This window comes from Delphinapterus leucas, chromosome 10 (genome assembly GCF_059928025.1).
Source record: "Delphinapterus leucas isolate spDelLeu-1000000601 "Yukka" chromosome 10, BTC_Dleu_Yukka2, whole genome shotgun sequence".
NCBI classification, from domain to species: Eukaryota; Metazoa; Chordata; class Mammalia; order Artiodactyla; family Monodontidae; genus Delphinapterus; species Delphinapterus leucas.
The window spans coordinates 97419752-97432008 of record NC_143138.1 but is presented as its reverse complement, the minus strand read 5'-3'; the positions used below and the strand labels follow the sequence as shown (position 1 = coordinate 97432008).

Here is a 12257-nt window from a genome sequence, read left to right as displayed (position 1 = left end):
AGCTGACCTAGGACTGTGCATAAAATTCTGCTGTTAAGGCAAGCCAAATTTTGATGGTACTGAATATTTTATCTAGAGGCCTGGATAATGGAAAACAACACGCTTATTAAGTTATAGTCTAACAAATGCTTGACTGTACATGTCTCTGGGTGTGTGGGTATTTCTAGTGCCTGTTGGTGAATAACTGCTACTCTTGGCAGTAGAGATGTGAGCAGAATCAAGCAGAACTGATTGAGCTAATTTTCTCGTCCCCTTTTTCTCCATAAGGGAATGGAAATGTACTGCCATGCAGTGGAGCAGTTCTTCCTCGGGCTCGTAACATTACGGAATTCCTGTTGAAATGCGAGCTGGACTGGTGGTGAAAACCAGATTCTCATATCGTCTCATGAGCTGTTTGTCAAGGTAAATCCTATATATTTTAAAATCATGGGGAAACTTTGAACCTATCATCAGAACCAGTTATACAGATATCTCCATTTCCTCCAATAATCACTTATGTAGGAAGAGCTCTCTCCTCTTTCCTGCTAGTCTTTCAGATTCAAAGCAGGAGTTTCATGAATCTGTAGGCCAGCAGCTGGGTAGCTTGAGCTGAGTACAAAACAGTATTGGTGCAGTTCTCAACACAGTGTTGTTTATGTTTCTATTAGGCTAATAGGTGGCTCAGATCTCTTACCCCTGCTAATGTTTGAGTCCTGTTTTATATATATATATATATATATATATATATATATATATATATATATTCATATAATATATATTCCTGCATATATTCTGTCACATAAGACCACTGTTTTAAAAACCAAGAGTTGGGAGGAGAAAGGGTGAGTCTGTGAGCCTCCTGTCACTCTTTCCCAAAATTGCTTTCAGCCACTCTGTTTTCTTTCCTTCTTTCAAACATCTGATCACCTTATAGGCAATAATTTACCAGGTCTCTTTACTAGGTTAACCAACTTAGTAAATCAACGTAGTCTCAGGGCAGTGAGATTTTGAGGCATTCAGACCAATGATTTGCACATATGTTAATTGGCACAAAAGACCTCGTAATACAGCTAACCCATCCATTCCACTTCTTGTGAGAAGAGAATTTGATGATAACAAAGAATTAGGGAGGAACAAAATAGCAACCCCAAGTGGCAATATCATAACGTTTATGCATGAACAATATCATAAAACCAGAAAAACAACTATATTTGACCCGTGAAATAACACATACAAGAAGGGCTGTATTTGAAACTTAAGACACTATGAAGTCTCCCCAGTCTCCTCAAAATCATTCCTGAAAACTGTGGAAATTCCAGCAATCTGTGCTGTCACATGTGTGGCAGGAAATTTGCATCATTACCAAACTTTCTGTGGCAGTCAAAGTTTTTTATAATTGGCAGTACTGCACTTTTTTTCTTTTTGAGACTATAAAATTTTAATCACTCTTAATAATTAATGAAGAAAGCTATTAAGTACTTAGTCATATATAAAAATGAAAGTCCTTGGCCTTGCATGGCATTTGTTCTAAGAGTTGAAGAAAGAACTTTCATATTTTGAACTCTTCATGTTTCGTCAGGAAGACTGTAGTGGGCCACAACTATACGTGGAAACTTGCTGGCCCAAATGACTACAACAGCCTTATTTCCGAGCCTTCTCTGGCCTGTGTTTTTGAAGCTGTAAGTTTTTTCCAAGTCTTTGAGTAACAATTTGATTTCTGCATTAAAATGATCACTCTACTGGTGGAAACATAATAAATGAATAAAACCTTTCCATGGAGTATTTGGCAAAGATTCAAAGTCTTAAAAATATGCATCCCCGTTGACCTGGCAATTCTACCCCAAAAGAGTTAATTATGATATGAACAAAGATGCATGTACAAAGATGTTTATTATAGGATATTTTAAAATATTTTTAGGGACTTCCCTAGTGGTCCAGTGGTAGAGAATCTGCCTTAGAATGCAGGGGACTCTGGTTCGATACCTGGTCAGGGAACTAAGATCCCACATGCAGCAGTGCAACTAAGCCCATGCGCCACAACTACTGAGCTCGCACGCTTCAACTAGAGAGGCTGCGTGCCGCAAACTGCAGAGCCCACATGCTCTGGAACCCATACGCCACAACTACAGAGCCCACGTGCCCTGGAGCCTGTGTGCCACAACTAGAGAAGAGAAAATCCACACGCCACAACTAGAGAGAAGCCTGTGCACCACAACGAAAGATCCTGCATGCCTCAACGAAGATCCCGCATGCCATGACTAAGACCTGATGCAGCCAAAAGTAAAATAAAATAAAATTTAAAAAATAATAATAAAATATTTTTATACTAGGTAATTTTATACTAAGAAATTGTTCACAACTCTAATTTTAAAAAGTAGGGCAGGGCTTCCCTGGTTGGTGCAGTGGTTGAGAGTCCGCCTGCCTATGCAGGGGACATGGGTTCGTGCCCTGGTCTGGGAAGATCCCACATGCCACGGAGCGGCTAGGCCTGTGAGCCATGGCCGCTGAGCCTGCACGTCCGGAGCCTGTGCTCTGCAATGGGAGAGGCCACAACAGTGAGAGGCCCGCGTACCGCAAAAAAAAAAAAAAAAAAAAAAAAGTAGGGCATATAAAGTATGTATAGTATAATCCTTTTTATCTGAAGATGTATGTTTATTTATAGAAAATGGCTGGAAGTATATATAATACAGTGTTAATGGTGATTATCTTTTTGTGCTATTACAAACTCTTTTCTGATGTCCACAATAAACATGTATTAATTCTGTAATAAGAAGAAAGGTATTTAAATATAGTTAAAATTTTAAAAAATCCCTTTGGCAGTCGTGGTTATTAGAATATGAATGAGGGAGATTGCATGAGAGCTTATTGCAGTGATTCAGGCAAAAGACAATGTAAGTAAGAACCAAGGATAAGGCAGTGTGGATAGAGAAGGAAAAGCTTATTGAAGACATATCAGTAGTTTTCTGAGAACTATAAAAACACACCACACCTCCAAGTCAATAAACATTGATCTTTTTTTAAAAAAAATATTTATTTATTTGGCTGCACCAGGTCTTAGTCGTGGCATGTGGGATCTTCATTGCAGCATGCGGGATCTTTAGTTGTGGCATGCAGGATCTTTAGTTGCAGCATGCAGGATCTTTAGTTGTGGCATGTGGGATCTAGTTCCCTGACCAGAGATCGAACCCGGGTCCCCTGCATTGGGAGCGTGCAGTCTCAGCCACTGGACCACCAGGGGAGTCCCAACAGTGATCTTTTAAAAGAGCTAACATGATTCATCTATATCCTTAGAGAAGGGGTCCCCAACCCCGGGGCTGCAGACCGGTACCGGTCTGCAGCTTGTTAGGAACTGGGCCGCAGAGCAGGAGGTGAGCGGCAGGCAAGTGAGTAAAGCTTCATCTGCCGCTCCCCGTCGCTCCTCATCGCTCCCCATCGCTCACATTACCGCCTGAACCACCTCCCCCTTACCCCGTCCATGGAAAAATTGTCTTCCACAGCAGTGGTCCCTGGTGCCAAAGAGGTTGGGGGCCGCTGCCTTAGAGTACCTTCTAATATGCATTTAAAGAAACTCAGAGCCAATTCTGATGACAGGGTTTTGGTTTTCTGACTTGTTCAGCTGAGTTAATGGAGGTCCTGTTGATCAAGAAAGAGAATTAAGAGGAGGACAGGATTGTGGAAGGAGAAAATCAATTCAGTTTTGGACATGTGGAGTCTGAGGAGTTTGTGGGACACATACTAAGCTGTGGTACAGTAGTCTGAAGCTCAGTTCTGGTCAGTAGATACAGAATTAGGGATCATCAGTGAATGAGTGATGGTTAAAACTGGTTGGTTGTTATGGTTACCTGGAGAGTGAACAGTGAGAAAAGGGCTGAGTGGGGACCCTTGTGGAACCCTTACAGTTCAGGGCAGGGTGAGAAAGAGGAGGTCCCGGAGAAGACTGAAGAGTGGGGAGCGAGGCCAGCCCGTAATAGGCTAATCCAAGTTCAAAGCCTGGCGAGAATGAACAGTTGGACAAGTTCAAGGTTGCTTTCATTTCTGCTTACTCTCTAATATGTGAGCAAACATTGAATAAATAGATGCTGGGGTTTCTTCTGCTCCTTGTGGAGCTGTGTGACCAGAGTTCAGGGGTCAGTGCAGTCCCTCTCAAGTCTGATCTGCCATTCACTGCTCTTCAGGCTGGGGAAGTGGTCCGTAGTCCTCAAGGGTCTGGGTATTACTTCTTAAGGCAATTGCTCACTGTTCCACAGGTACTTCCTCACGTGTTCTCTCTTCTTACTGCCGCTCCACCTGCACCAGGCTTGTCTGTAGCATCCCAAAAGTGGCCAGAGAGGTTCAGAGGGAAAAGGCAGTGAGGGAGGGGAGAATTTCAGAGAAGGAATTGTCAACACTATCACGTGTCAGTGAGGTAAAGTAATATAAGTGCTAACAAGTTCCCACTATATTTGGCAATTTAGGGCTATTTGTAACCATACACATAGGGTACTGCCAAGCTCAGATTCCCACAAAAGTCATTTTCAGTCTCGTGAAACGTAATCCAAATATTTATTTTAGCTGTGGTATTTTGTTACAGCAGCCTGAGATGACTAAGACAGCCACCCTGCCAGACTCCCTCCTTTATGGTGATTTTCTCTTAGTGGTCCTATTGTCTCTTCTAACAGTTGGGTTTTTAAAGGAACTCCCCTGTCCATCATACAGGTTGTAGCATATTCCACTTGTGGGCAGTTCAGCCTCTCTTCCATAGGGCTCTTGTGTCCCATGAACATCAAGGAGTGCGGCTGGATACCAATTTCATTGTCCCCGAACCTTCCCAACAGGTGAGAAGACTATTGGATGTTGGTCTTCCCAGAGCATATGGTGGACTTCTAGGTGACTCAAGTCTATCAGGTCATCCCTGATTCATGGAATGCTCAGTTGCCCTTAAGTGGCAAAATAAAAGAAACACATTCAGATGGAAAGTGTGGGTCTTTAGCACCAAATTATAATTACTGGGCTTTATAAAGCATGGCATTTGTCAGAGGCAACAATGCTTAGACTCTCCTGCAAGGGATGAGGCAGCTCCAATCTTATGTCTGTTACCAGCTTCATTTGGGGCCCCAAACTGAAGCATTATAAATATCCGTATCTTTTTACATCTGTCATTGTTTATTATTTGGTTTTCCATCTGCCCTGCTCTGGAACAGGAGGAAGAGAAGACAGAGGGAAATGGTAAACTCTTTAGAGGAATAGTGCCAGATATTAAATCCATAAACAAAATAGATTGAACCGGAAAGAATGAGTCAGAGATGAAGGAAGCGTGAAAGCAGTGAGTATCACACTGGGAAAATATCACCTGAAAGTGCTGACTGAATGCTCCTGCTGTATTTGTGATTGGCTCTGTAAGTCTGATCAGCACAATTGGGTTCCTGCACTGCTTGCGCCTCACTGCCCTGTGAGTGCATTTTCATTGTTTCCTCATATCGAGCCCTTAGATTCATTTATATAATGCAAGCTGATGACCCGTGGTGAGATTGTCCTTTCCTCTGGTGATAATGATCCTGTCGCACCAGGTTCCTGTTTCACTGGAGTGTGAAGAGAGTTAGGCTGATTGATTGAGTCCATGCTGGAGTGAAATAAGAATTTTACTGGAGAGTCCCTTGGTCTTGCTGCATAATAATGCCTCAGACGGTACTTAAAACTGGGAGTTATCTGCGTGCCCAGCCCTCTTCTAGTAGTTGCAAACAGGCAGCGCCTGGGTCTGATGTATTTTATTTGGTCTACCTAGGGTTTAGAATTAGTTGACAACATTTAAAAATAGGCATATTCCACACCCAATTTTCCTGCTTCTCTTTAAAACTGGAAGATCTGTAACGCTGGCCCTGCAGTTCCTCCCGGAAATGACTGGCTGATGCTGAGTGGGTCACTGCCCTTTAGTGTGGACATGAGCTCTCCAGGTCGCCACAGTCCCTGCTGCTGCATTCATTTATGTTGGCCACCAGAGGCACCTGAGTTTGTGTTCCATGACCTATAGGAAGGACGTGCAGGGGAGGAAAAGCCTTTTTCCTCTATCATCCTAGGTTTGTGGCTCTGCCTAAGAATCAAATTGATAATATATAGATTAACAAGAGAAGAAAACCAGTTTTAATTATATAGGTACACATGGGAGTTTCACAAAGAAACAAGACTCAAGGAAGTGGCCAGATGATTGAGGTTTATACACCATCTTAGGCTAGACAAAGGAAAAGGGGTTTTGGGCTTCTGGGTAGGAGAGAAAACTTATGACAAAGTGAGGGGAGGAAATATATGATAATTGTCTTATTATGTAGGTAAGAGTTTCTTAGGTGATAAAAGTCGTCTTTCTTCCTGGTGCAGAGACACCTTTACAAATGGAAAGTTCTTTCATAAATATAAGTTTCCTTTACAAAAGGGGAAATTTATACTCTAGTTTTAAGCAGTTAGGGGGAGGTGAAGAGCTTTTCTTGCCTCTGCTTGTTCTCAATTCCCTTTAGCTTAAAATAATCCATATGCAAAAGAGGCATAATTTCACATGGCGTATGCTGGTACCCTTCAGAAGGAAACTAGCATTTATCGAATGTCACTTTTATAGATGAACCACTGTGTCTTGTAACTTGCACATGTGATCTTATTTGATTTTCCTAACAACCCAGTAAGATTTGAGCTCCAATGCTCCAGGGACCATGCCTGTGATGGGCTTCAGGACACGCCACCTCAAAATATGGCACCTTGGCATATTGTATATTTTAAGCTGAAGGAATTTGAGAACACAGCAGAATCAAGAGGGTCACTCTGACCTTCTCCCTACCCTTCTCCCCTGAAACAAGTCATAAAACCTTCATGTGAGAAGTGCCCTCCCTGTACAGGTTTCCCCTGCTATCTGAAAGTAGAGCATTCCTGTGAAACCTTTCGTAAGACAAAGTGGCACAAGGTGAAGAAGCAATTACCTCAGGACACATCTTGCTAATGGATGCACAAAGTAAATCAAGATAAAGCACAGATGCTCACAGACACCGTTCAAAGGTGAGGTGCCTAGTGCTGAGATGCTGAGTGTAGCTCCTGGGGAAGGAGCTTTGTGGAGCCACACTGCTCTGGGTGTGTGCTCACTGCAAAACAAACGCTAAATGCTATTTTCATTTTTTTTGTCTTTTTCATTTTCCTTCTTTTTTTTTTTTTTTGTAAAAATGAAAATCCTCTTCAGATTTCTTTCAGTTAGCAGAAGCAGGAAAATGTAGGTTTTTTGTAAAAGTGAAGTGGCATAAAGCGAGCTTTTGAAAAGCAGGGGATATCTGTACCTGGAGAAAAGGAACATCCTCATCTCTGAAGACAAAGGGACCCTGAGAAGAATCCTAACAAGTAGATCTTGCTAAGTTTCCCTCCTACTCCTTACCCTCCCCTGTTCCTCCCTGACTATCCACTCTTCATCAAATCTAGCATCCGGGCTTCCCTGGTGGCGCAGTGGTTGAGAGTCCGCCTGCCGATGCAGGGGACACGGGTTCGTGCCCTGGTCCGGGAAGATCCCACATGCCGCGGAGCAGCTGGGCCCGTGAGCCATGGCCGCTGAGCCTGCGCGTCCGGAGCCTGTGCTCCGCAACGGGAGAGGCCGCAACAGTGAGAGGCCCGTGTACCGCAAACAAACAAACAAACAAAAAAAAACTCTAGCATTAACCTCTCAGGTCTAACTGTTTCTTTGGGTCCTCATTTCCTTATGAAGCCTCCCATGTAACATAAAACTTATATTTCATTAATTTGTATGCTTTTCTCCTGTTAATCTATGTCAGTTTAACTTTCAGACCAAGCTAGGCACCCTAAGAGGGTCGAGAAAACGTTTTTCCTCAACACTGTGAGAGTACCCTGCACTCAGTGTAGTCAAAGCTACGTGGTAGGAGCTTTGAATGGATGAAGGTACCCATGAACACATAAATATATGAATGCAGCATTTTAATTACATTTTTGTAGATGAGAAAACCAAGGCCATGAACAGTTAAATAACTTAATCAGATTCATAGAGCCAATAGAGGTTACAGTTGGAATTTAAAGATGAGACTGTATGACTTCAGAGGTTCAGTGTGAAAGAAAAGACCATGGGTCATTCAGGGCCAAATGCATGGTAGGCACTTTGTAAGTACTTACTGAATTGGTTGACAATGCTCAAGCATATTTTCATGAGTACAAGTAGCCAGAAGATTGCAGGCATGGTTCTTAGCTTCTGAAGTTTATTTAAAACCTACTGGTGTCTAGGTGCCTTGGACTTTGGGATTTTGTAATAATCAGTCTCTGTAGTAGAGGCCACCATTGGCATGTGACAAGGAGGCCATGACATTTCTGTCCACAGTTGACTTGTGTCCCATAAATGTGGTAAAATCCCAAAGTTAATTCTCCTTACACATCTAAGGACCTTCCTCCAGGGCTTATTTCCTTAAACTACCTGCTGATGGTGCTTGGTTACCACCCTGGAACCCAGAGCTGTGCTCAGGGATAAATGTAATTCAGTGCTCCTTTGGGAGCTTATTAGGAGGGCCTAAAGCTGGCATAGGAAGCAGGCCCCTCAAAATGAAGCCCCTGTCAGTGAGAAGGGATTAGCCTGGCTGAGGAAAATGGGGGAGTGGGGAAGAGGGTATCCTGTGGCTTAGTTTCCACCTTTACACTGATTATTCCTAAATTGATCTATAATTTTGATAACTCTCAAACAAGTCTCATAATTGCAAAAACTGTTAGATATTTCTTCCAGACCTTTGTGTACCATGACTCCAAAACCAGCATATGGAAAAGTGAACATATATTTTTGCCCATACATCAGTCTTTCCTTTTAGTTTTTTTCTGTTAGTGGTTATGTATTCTTTCACTTACCAAGGTTTAAACTTTGGATTTTTCTACTGTTACCAGATCAAACTTGGGTGTGCTTACCCACCATACAGTAAAGCCAATTTACTTCACCAGGTGGTGGAGGAAAGTACAGTTTTTATTGCAGGGCCCAGCAAAGAGTATGGGTGGCCCATTCTCAAAAGATCCGAGCTCCCTGATGGCTTTCAGGGAAGGGTTTTTAAAGGCAACATTCTGGGTAAGGGCTGTGGGGTGTATGACCTTCTTCTGATTGGTTGGTGGTGAGTTAATGGGATGATGTTTCAGGAACCTTAATCATCAACCTTCTGGTTCCAGCCAGTCTGGGGTTTACATGTTATGGTCAGCATGTAGTCACCATCCTCCACCTGAGTGGAGGATGACCTGGCCCTATAGGCAAGTGAGTTTCCAGCCCGGGCTTTACCCTGAAGAGTACTCAACAGACTTGAAAGCCTTTTACACATCCATTATCCCAGCAACCCCACAAGGTCAGCTGTATTAAATCTCCATTTTGCAGCTGAGGAAACTGAGGACTAGTGAGCTAAGGGACATCCCTAGAGCCACATAGTGACAGAGCAGGATGAAAACCCATCACTTTTCACTTCTGCTTCAGTGCTTTCTCCCTTCCATCTGGGCAACTGACTGTTAGTCTCTCCAGGCCAATATACCTGGCTGCCACCAAAGCCAAACTCTGTAAGTTAATAGGGTACCACGTTTTCAAGAAGGGGAACCCTCTATCTTGTCTTTATTTATTGTGAATATTTTCTGTAAAGTGTTTAATATACTAACTAGTACATAGAAGCTCCTTAATGAAAGATAGTTACTCTTATTATTATCTGCTTTGTTTGTATAGCATCACTTGATGCCCTTTTCCTTCTTTCCCTACTCTCCATACCCCTGGCTGGATACTTTCGTCCCTCATCTAAGATCTGGTACATTTTCTGTATCTCTATTATAGCACATAATCACACTGTATTATATTTTCTTAATGTGTCTCTCTACTTACTCCCTCAGTCCTTGGGTGCTTTGGTTTCAGGGATTATTTTTATTTCCAATTTTTGTAGCACAGGGTCTGGCCCAAACTAGGTGCTGCCCAAAGTAAATGCTGAATGGAATGGAATTCCCTTGACTGGAATTGAAATTCAGTCGCACAGTTGCAAGATACGTTCAATCATATTCTAATTTTACTCCCGATAATAATCATCCTGCGAAGCAAGTATTATTATTAATATCATTATACCCATATTAAGAATGAAGAAATGAAGCTCAGAATCCTGAATTCTCTCCAACTGGTGTTACTAGGTGATGTTTGCCAGGTTTTCCATCAAACAGTTGATTGTTATTCTTTGCTTTTCTTTATAATTTGTGCAAGGCTTTCTCCCTGACAGCAGAGCCTAAGCCTTATGTAGATCTTTATCCCCAGCATGGGGTGTGGCAGGTGGCAGACACTCAGTAAGCATTGATTTGAACGTAATTTCCACTGTTATATGTTAGAAGCTGTGTCTGTTACCAGTTTAGGGAAATGTTTGAAAGTATAATCTAAAAGTTGCTCATGATTAAATCTACTTTCTCTCCATCTGAATATTATCCAAATATACTCACTGTTTTATCAGAGATTGGATGCTGAGAGAGAGAGAGAGACTGGGATTGACTTGGATCTTTGAGAAAAGGACATGGGAAATTGCACGGTAACCAGACCCTGTCTGAGAGAGAATTCTTTCTTTGTGCTAATACCAGAGAGTGCAGGGCTGTCATGTGAGGAGCAGTTACGCCCTTTGTGTATCAGGTAAGGCAGTAAAGAGAGGACTAAGGTTCAAGGAAAGGAGGAATTAGAAAGGGCCAAGTGATTGAAATCAACAAAGGGAATGGGTCAAGAAATATGAGAAATGGAGAGGAAGGAAAGACTGAGAGGGTGCTCTGTAGATAGCATTCAAAAGAGACTAAGGAATGCAAAGTGACCCACTGTGAAGGAGCCACCAGATACCATCTGTACTCTCCCTCCTCACCCCCACCGTGAGACACTTTCTTCTGAAAAGGATTATCATCATCAAACCTCAAACACCACTGCAGTATTTTGTGGTGCTATTGCTTTTAAAATATAGACTATAATTTTATTTTAAGAATCTGATTAATCTGTGATAACATTCTGGTATTTTGTAAAACTAAAATATGCTAAGGCATCCTGTCAAGAGAGATGGTAAATCAAGAAGCTAGGGTATTTTTTTCCTATGATCATGGTTGCTGATTTTGATAGGGAATTACCCACGTGCAAGAAACATTTCCTGGTATTAGCAGTGGGTTCCATATCATGTTTTGTGCTAATTTGATTTTCTGGTCTAGAGCCATTTGTGTCTGAATAAAAATGACAGCTATATTCACAATCATCATATTCTCTTTGGATCAAGTTCCTTTTGCTCATGAGACTGTTATTATTGAAGAAGTATTTAGTTGTAGGTAAATGACCCTTGCCTTCTGTCTTTAACTGAAACTCAGCCTGCCACAGTTAATATGTTTCATGATTCAGTAAATCTTGGAAGAAAAACCTAATGTGCTGTAAAAGCAAAGGAAAAAATATTAATTGATTTCAGCACACATTTTCCTGTGTAAACAAGGCCTTGCTTTCAAGTCGAAAGAGCTCTCTTGACATTCTTTTTTGCATAATCTTCCACACGTTCTTACCAGTGTCTGTTTAGTTGTATGTAATTCTGTTTTCAGAAGAAGAACCCTTTGGTCTATTTAGAAGGGAGCGTGAGATCTGTAATCACTCTCTGGGCATGGAGTGTGGGCTTGATCTACGTGTTAGGAAAAGAAGTGCAAGAGAGCCTCACTGAAAGGGCTTCTACCTCACTGTGTTATTTAGTATTTTTTTTTTGCCGCATTGACCCAGCATAGGCACCTCAATGACTTGAGATAGGCTCTCAGCTTTGTAAATTCAAGTTGTATCAGTTAGCTATTGTTGCAGAACAAATCACCGTACAACTTAGTGGCTAAAACCAACAACAGTATATTACTTTTCACTATTTTATGGATTTGCTGGGTAGTTTTTCTGCTCATTTTGCCTGGACTCACTCACATGGCTGCATTCATTTGGAAGGTCACCTGGGGGATGGACTCATTTGGGCTATGGGGAATGTCTGGGCCTCTCTCTCTATGTGGTATTTCATTTTGGGCTTCTTCACACCATGGTGGTCTTGGGGTTCCAAGAGGATAAAGGTGGAAGCTGCAAGGCTTCTGGAATTTCCATGATGTCACTTCTACCATATTCTGTCAGTGCAAGTCTCAAAAACAGCTTAGATTTGAGGATTGGGGAATCTACCTCTCTTGTAAGAAGGAGACCCTATATGTTGTGGCCAAGTTTTTCTACCACATGGCTACTTGTCTAGGAGAGAATTATTAGGATATTTGGGACTGGGAAGCGTGCTTATATCTGGGTTTTGAGACTTCGA

General features: G+C 42.0%; 1 long non-coding RNA gene across 1 annotated transcript in view; it reads left to right on the top strand.

The window, feature by feature from the left end:
• The window catches only part of LOC149748314 (uncharacterized), an 86844-nt gene that overhangs the window by 43159 nt on the left and 31428 nt on the right, over positions 1–12257 (top strand). The window contains exon 2 of the long non-coding RNA XR_016394761.1: positions 268–402. This is a non-coding gene — a long non-coding RNA (uncharacterized LOC149748314). The remainder of the gene's footprint in view (positions 1–267; positions 403–12257) is intronic.